General features: G+C 46.9%; 1 pseudogene; it reads left to right on the top strand.

Moving 5' to 3' along the window:
• The first annotated feature begins 7,052 nt into the window (after positions 1-7,052).
• LOC112471833 lies at positions 7,053-7,582 on the top strand (annotated as a pseudogene).
• The last annotated feature ends 452 nt before the right edge of the window (positions 7,583-8,034 follow it).

Raw genomic sequence — 8,034 nt, 5'->3', positions numbered from 1 at the left:
TTGGATGGGAGTTTGCCATGTCCTTTTGTGTGTGCGTGTTTCTGTAGTGTGTGCATGTGAGTGTGTGTGTGGATCTGTTTGTGTCTAAACATGTGTGACATAAAGATGTGGTTGTATGATTTCCAGGAGGGTGAAAATATGTGAGTATCCTTGTGTGAGTGACACTCTGGACATTTCTATGAGAGTCCTATGAAATTCATGTTTATTTAATGATGTGGGAGCATTGTTCATCTGCTTTGTGTGATTAAAGAAAAGAAATGAACTGGATAAGTTCCCAATACCCTACACAACCAAGCCCAAATTTATTACATGGAGCTTCATGTGCTGTCTCCCCACACCATTGCATTGCCTGGAGCCTACCCTAACCAGCCTCTAGGTCAGGACCAGAATCTCCTCTCATCAGGAGATGGCTGACACGCTTGACATCAGGAACCAAGGGAGGCCCAGCCCTCCTGAGGCCACAGCTCGGTCTATGGTCCAGGTGACTGAGGAGATGACTGGCTGTGGCGTCTCTCAGATTTTTTACTCTGTAGTGAGTAGGGAATGTTCCATTAGCTCCAAGGTTACCTCAAACTTCACCCTTCCTTTTTGACTTCACGTATGGAATTTCTAATGACCTTGTAAAAGGCTATGCAAAGTGACTCGCATTTCCAGTGGCCAGCCATATCATGTGTAAATTCCAAAGAACTCTGCAGTGGACCCAGGGTCCTTCCCACACACAACAGCCTCCAATTGATTGTCTGGAACCTTTTTCACACTACCATTCCCATTCTTATTTGATGTCTGAAAAGAATTGACCTAATCATCTATTGAGCAAGGTTTGCCTCAGGGAAGGCCTCACAACCTGTACAGTCTCTTAAGGAATCAGGATTGTTACTGGGGAGCAATCACTATAGAGTTTCAGACAGAGGGAATTGCCTTGGCAGGACAAGATTATGAGAAAATTGGCATCTGCCAATGTCCCTGGGAGACCTTATTTACCCAGAGGCCAACAGAACAAATGGTTCCCAAGTACCCTTTGTTCTCCACGGGTTGTTCATTGTTCTCTAAGGTTGAACTTTTGTAAATATTTGAGAAAGGGTCCTGAGTGTCCCTCTGTCAGCAGCATCCCAGCCTTTTTTTTCTTTTCCCTGTTTCTCACTCCCCTATTCCAGAATGGATTACCCTGTCCCTCTTCTGGCTCTGAAGTAGCCGACTTCTCAGGAAGAGTGGAACATATGCTTTTTGAGTCCTTCTCGTTTTCAAAATGCATGATGAACGTGATGGACATAGTCTCATGATACATTGAGGTACTGGGAGGACCGCTCAGATTGAAACTGCATTCAGGTGACTCCAATAGTCATTGCTTGATGGCTCTGTGACAGGATGGAAAATGATCCCAGCAAATCCAAACAATGACCCAGTGTGTCTCAAAATCTTTCATCAGGAGAATGTCAGACCAGGGTTTGGCGCCTCAAAACCTACCATGTTCTATTTGTTCAGTGAAACCTAAGGGGCTACGTGGCTTAACACCGTACCAACATGTCAGAGTAACTGCCTTCTACTCCAGCATCTGTTACCTGTGTGCGCTGCTTGGCACCTGCTGCCTGGTGTGTCACTTTCTCCCAAATGCTGAGCCCCTTTATACACACATTGTTCTCCCTCTATTGCCCTTAGTCTCTGATCCACACCAGTCTCATGTCTGCATCTCTGAATTGGCTTTCGTTTGTTTGCTTGTTGGTGTCTTCCTCCCTTTTTCAAGTCCACACGGGAGTGAAATCATAAGAGCCCTGTCTCTTGCAGTCTCACAGAGTTCCCTTTCCTTGATGGTGAGGAAAAAGAGAGTCACCCACACTTGAAAGGCCAGTCTCAAAATGAATGGGTGAGTTTAGGAGCTCCTCAATGTCAGAGGCCTGAATTCCAGGCTCAACGCAGCTCTGAAATTCCCAGGGTGGTCCGGCGACCACTCATCTCCAAACTAAACAGTGGTGGCAGGACCAGCCACTGGCTCAAATTAGACAGTTTATGGCATCTCAGCAAAGAGAATGAAGATGCAACCATGATTAGGGAAGCCAAGAAGGTCAATATGTGGCAGTGGAGGGTGGTGTCTCGGCAGGCCAGGAGCTATTGGCTGAACCCTGGCACAGGACAGTGCAGGTGTCCTGAGCCTTGGTTCTCCTGGGGACTCCAGGAGCACTGAAGCTTGGGGACATTGATGGCCAATGCCTCTAGTCTGCCCTTTGCTGAGACTGGGGAGGCAGTGATGTGATACACTGGTGGCTGCTCCAGGAGGGTTCTGCTATTGATAGAGACCCTGCTGTACATGTCAGGCCTGACCTGCCATTTTCAGTTCACGACACACAAATGCCACACTGGTAATGAAATGAGACTGCTTCCCATGGCCCGGTCAAGGCTGTTATTACCAGCCACCTGTCAGCAGGTCTGTAAGTATGAAGGAATCAAGTTTCTAGAAGGCCCAGGACAATAGTTGGCCTTGTAATTTTAAACTTCCTGGGTGCCAGGCCTGGAAAAGGCCTGGAATTGGGAGTTTTGTGTCACCACCCTGCCCCCATCCTGAGAAACGGCAGCTGCATAAACCCCTAAAGGTCTGCAGGGCAGTGGCCAAGGGTGCTTCCAGTCTCACAGCTACTCTGAACTTCCGGAGCACCAATATTCATGCTATTGCCCCAGGTCTCTTGACTGATTTAGAAGGGAACACGAGCTTCTTTTTCCTCCCTCTCACTCCTCCCTAGAGCTTCTTTTTGAGTCTGGCTCTGTCCCCCCTAAACTCTTATGAAAAATAGTCACCGCCTGGCCTAGGGCACTTGGAAACCCAAGAGAAGTGTTCCGGTGGGAATGGGCCACTGGATAAGGGTTCAGCTTCTCCGAGTCTCTTGATTGGAAGAGGTGAGTTGCCCAATCAGCACTCTTTGGAGGCAGGATTAGCTGCCAATTAATCATAGCTGTTGTCCATCAATTTGATTAGGGTAAGGCCTGGGGCACTATCCTCCTTCTTTCCTCTTCTGTATCTTCCCCTGATGCAGCAGCCCCACTCTTTTTCCAGGTGTCTCATTCCATTTTCCTTCTAATTTCAGCTGCCAAGTAGGCTTCCAGGGCCCTACCATCCTCTTCGGCCTTCAGGCAGCACATTCCCTTCTTGCTCCACGTTTCCGTACTCCCTTGCTGCCAGTTCTACAGCCCTCTCTACTCCCATTTGACCATCCTCCTTAATCCCTCTAAACACCTGAAATCCTCAACTACCTATTCCATCACAGGCTGCCCATTCTCCCCTCCCCAACCCTCAAGGTGGCTAGTCTGCTCCCAGTGAAAAGGAAACTTAGGGAATTTCAGTAAAAACTAATCAGCTTTCTGTTCTGCTTCTGTAAATATGCTTACTGCATGCAAGAGCTCACTTGCACTTTGCTTGACCTGTTAATGTAACCTTTTGTACTGTAGTAGCTCCCACCTCTTTCAGCATTTTGTACTGGGGCAGTTCCGGCTTCCTGTAACAATTTGTAACCATCGGTAACCCATAGCAACTCCTGTCCTTCTACTAATGTTACTACTTGGAACCATAGCAACTCCCTCTGCTTTGTAATGGTCTAAGCTCGAATCAATCAATCAGCTCACATAATAGACTGCTATATAAGGAATGTTGCAACATAGCTTGTGGCCCAGATCTCCAGAGCAAGAGCTCCTATGGTAACATGCATAATAAACCTGAGTTCTCCCATTCCCTCTGAGTGGACTGCATGGTTTTTCGCTGGACTTCTTTTGGGATTTTCCCACAACACCAGGGCCCTTAAACATTCTTCAGCCTCCAGGTAGTCCATTTCTTTCCTATTCCACGTTTCCATACTCCATTTATGACAATTCTACCACCCTCCTACCTCTCATTTGACCATCTTCATTACCCCCTCTAAACACCTGTGATCCTCTCCTACCTATTCCAACACAGGCAGCCATTCTTTCCTCCGCCACCCTCAATATGGGCAGTCTCCTTGCCCACAGCAGGCACCCTGTACCACCAGCAAGCACCCTGTTCCTGAGATCTTGGCTGCTCTCAGGACCACTGCCCAACCAGGTGGGGCAGCCAGGGATGGGTCCCAGGGACAGAGGTTCTATTTATATGTTATTAGGCCTGGCCAACACCTCAGAAGGTGAGATCCCATGTTTCATCCTCCAGCCACGCAGCCAGGCACATTCCCTTTCTTCCTGAGGCCGGGAAGTCACAGGGCTGAGGGGACAGAGCATTTTGTACCCTGGCAGTTCCCGGCTTCCTGTAACAATTTGTAACCATCAGTAACCCATAGCAACTCCTGTCCTTCTACCAATGTTACTACTTGGAACCATAGCAACTCCCTCTGCTTTGTAATGGTTTAAGCTCCAATCAACCAATCAGCTCGCATAATAGACTGGTATATAAGGAATGTTGCAACATAGCTCGTGGCCCAGATCTTCAGAGCTACTTTTGGGATTTTTCCACAACATTTTGGATGCCCCAGAGAGATTCCAACCATGATGCCAGACGGGCCTCTCAGTAGGATCAAGATGGAGGGGTTCTGAAACAACTAAGAAGGTGTGCCACCTGAGTATTTTGGGTTCTCTCTCGAATCGGCACCTCTGCTGTCAGCATGACTGAGCTCCCAACTGGACTCATAGGAAGGAAGGACCAACTCAACAAGAATGGCTGCTGGAAAAGGGTTTACCATCATTTGTAGAAAGGTACCAAGGTAAGGTAAGGTCCTGGGGACATCATGGTAGCCCATCTGTCAGATGAAAGAGGAATTTGATCACTTCTTAGTCTTCAGTAAGAAGACAGCATAGAACCTGATGAATAATCTGAGTTCAGGGTCTTCCCAGTGAGGGAAGACATTGTGGGTCTCTAAAAAGGGGTGCGGGGAAGACATTAAGAAGGCCTCCCACTGGCCGAGTGTAAAACCTGCATGTATACTGGTGTGGAGGTAATGTTTTAACTTGATGTGTGAATAAGTGAGTGAATGAATGGCTTTACTGACTTGATCGGTCAGGCACGAGTGTGTAGCTTCACAGCTGGGCACCCTTAAGGTCCCCAAAAGGCTATGGTGTTCATGTGGGCTCATTCTGCGGTTCTGTGGTGAATGGCATATGATCCAGGGTGGCATCAAACTAGTGTCCGATTGTAAGTCACAAAGTTGAGTCCACTACAGCTAAGCATCACCTAAACTCCTGAAGGACATGACCAGATGAGCATCTGAATGGTCTCCTCTGTGGAAGGAGCACCCACCCTTGTTTGTCTTTGTGTTACCGTTCCAGGGTGGGATGAGTTTGGTAAAACACTAAGTAAAGGAGGGAGTTCCATCACCCTCCAGAGAGTGACCAAGTGCCTTCCACAGGTTGTGGGGAGTGACTGCTTACTCTCAAGAGAAAAGAAGAAGTCTAAGGCCATGCCATCCTGAACAAGCTTGATCTTGTCTGATCTTGGAAGCTAAACAGGGTCAGGTCCGGTTAGTACTTGGATGGGAGACCATCTAAGAAAACCAGGTGCTGTAGGCATAAAAATAAATAAATAAAAAATAAGGGAGATTGTGAACTGACAAGGTCCTTGCAATCTGTGAGGTCAACCAAGGGTTGCCTCACCTAAAAACAGAGAGAGAGAGAGAAAAGAAGAAACAGGAGGTTGAATGAAAAAGAGTAAATGCTGAAAAATTGAGATGTGGCATTGCCAAGAAACAAGAGTTGAGCCCCAATCCATGGTTCCGTGGCAATCCTCATACATCTTATGGTGGCCCCACTAGATCTCCATGAGGAGTCTACGCCAGTGATCCGGTTTGGGAATTTATACCGACCTACCAATGCTAAGAGGCACCTGAAATCCCCCTGAAGGGAGCAGCCAGAAACCGGCGAAGCAAGTGGCATCCCCTTCAAACTTTCCCCGACCCTATCCTCCACTCCTTCATGATTGTTGTCTATCATGGGGGGCACGGGAGGTACCTCAGATTTAAATGAATGAATAAGGCATGTAGTGGAAGGTTTGAGTAGGAAGAAAAGAAATTGTCATTGCTAACAGAAGGTATAAGGTCTGGAGACATATTCTGAAGGAAATTGAAGGGAAGGTGTTTGCCTCAGAGTTGGATATTGCTGAATGGGTGATAAGAGGCAAGTGGAGAGAATAAGGAAAGTAGTAGAAGAGAGATCTATGTGTATATGTGAAGAGAGATCCAGAGGGGAAATTAAACTGAAAGTGTAATATCCTAAGAGCAAAGTATGAAAGAAGGTTTTGGGGGAGAGATTCTGAGGAGAAATTTTATGTAACTAAGCAAAACAAGGTAAGAATTTAAAAATTTGAAAGTGAGCTAAAGCAAAAATTAGAATTATATTTAATGTTTCCTAGACTATTGGTCTGACACTAATGTGAAAAGTTTTTCTGAGAAGTAAATAAGAATTCTGTCAAGACAATTTCAGTGTTTTATGCTGTCTTAACCAAGTTTCTGGAACTTTAGGGAATATATTAACACTGGCCCTGTGACCAATTTTCAAAGGAAGCCCCCTGCAAAAATGGAGGGAGTTTCTGCTAAACCAACTGCATTATATTGTATGTTGGAAAATCTTAAAGAAAATTTCTCGAAAAATTACGGGGTCAGGCTGATCCCAGGAAAGCTTTGTACTCTTTGTGAGCTTGAATGGCCCATATTTAGAGTAGGGTGGCCCTCGGAAGGGACATTAGACCTCCCTACAGTGAGGGCAGTATATTGGGTAGTGACAGGGACCTCTGGATGTCCAGACCAGTAGCCGTACATAGACACATGACTGCAGATTGCTGCTGTAGTGCTCTCTTCAGTCTGGTTTTGCATGAATAGGCAGGGATAGAGTAAAGTATTTGTGACCCAAATGACTCGAGAAAAGAACAAGGAAGTGCCAGCAAAAATAATCCACTAAGGAGACCACAAGGAGGAACCTATTTTGTTCCTACCACCGTACATCTTAGCAGGTTCATCAGTCCCTGCACAGCCACTTTACTCACAATTGCTGGGTAGGCCACCACCATCAGTACCTTTGCCACCCCGACCTACCCCAGAGCCCTGGCCCAAACCATGCCCTCTGTCAGGTTCAAATTCGATGATGCAGATTGCTTCGCCTCGTATGTAGGGATGATGTCTCACCAGGAGGCTCAGACCCAGCTCCAAAGTCAGCTCCCCAGGATGTTCCTAGTTTGTGACTCCTCCACCTACCCTGGGGACTATGTACCGTCTGTGTTTGAGAATATGTGAATCTCTCACTACATCATCAACTCACTGCCAAATCACCGTTTTGAAATCAGGGACCTAGAATTTAATTGTTGCTGACCCTGCTAGAGTTTTACAAAACTCACTGCCTGAACACCACCACCCTGATGGAGCCTGCGCCCAGATATCTAAGCACATTAGAATATGTACAGACTCTCTATGACTTTCCTGGGATTGATGTCAAAGACCAGCCCTTTGAGAAGGGTGAAATCCTGGTGATAATAAAGAAGCCTGATAGACAGTGATGGAGTGCCCAGAACAAGGATGGCTGGGTTGAGATTGTTCCCATCCCTTTCATTAAAAAGCTTGCCAGAGAAGTCACTCACAGAGATTTTTGAGAGACTATACAAGGCGTTCCGGATGTATACCCCTTTTCTCAGCTACTAGTAAGGTGCTTGGTCCTTCCAAGGAAGCTAAGGCCACTTTGGGAAGAGGCCCTCACTTCATCCAGTGACTAACACCACGCCATCAGTGCTCGCCCAGCACTGCCTGCACCATGACATCCTTCTCAGAGCTCGCCTGCATCTACTTGGCCCTCATCCTGCACAACAATGAGGTGACAGTCAAAGAGGAAGCAGAAGGTCTCCCTGTTAACAGCTGCATTGGGAAACCCAGGTCCAGAACAACAGGCTGTTGCTCTCTCTTGAAGGAGAGAAACCGGAAGGAGACTGCCACTTCACTGCAACCAATGCGCCTACTACAAAGAAGCCGGCCATTGGAGAAACGAGTACCCTCGTCATAGGAAAACATCTAAAAGGCCAAGAATTTCACCAAAGAACTTATCAGCCAG

Source organism: Pteropus alecto, unplaced genomic scaffold (genome assembly GCF_000325575.1).
Source record: "Pteropus alecto unplaced genomic scaffold, ASM32557v1 scaffold359, whole genome shotgun sequence".
NCBI lineage: Eukaryota > Metazoa > Chordata > Mammalia > Chiroptera > Pteropodidae > Pteropus > Pteropus alecto.
Note: the sequence above shows the minus strand (reverse complement) of the source record. Positions and strands in the feature narration are given on the sequence as shown.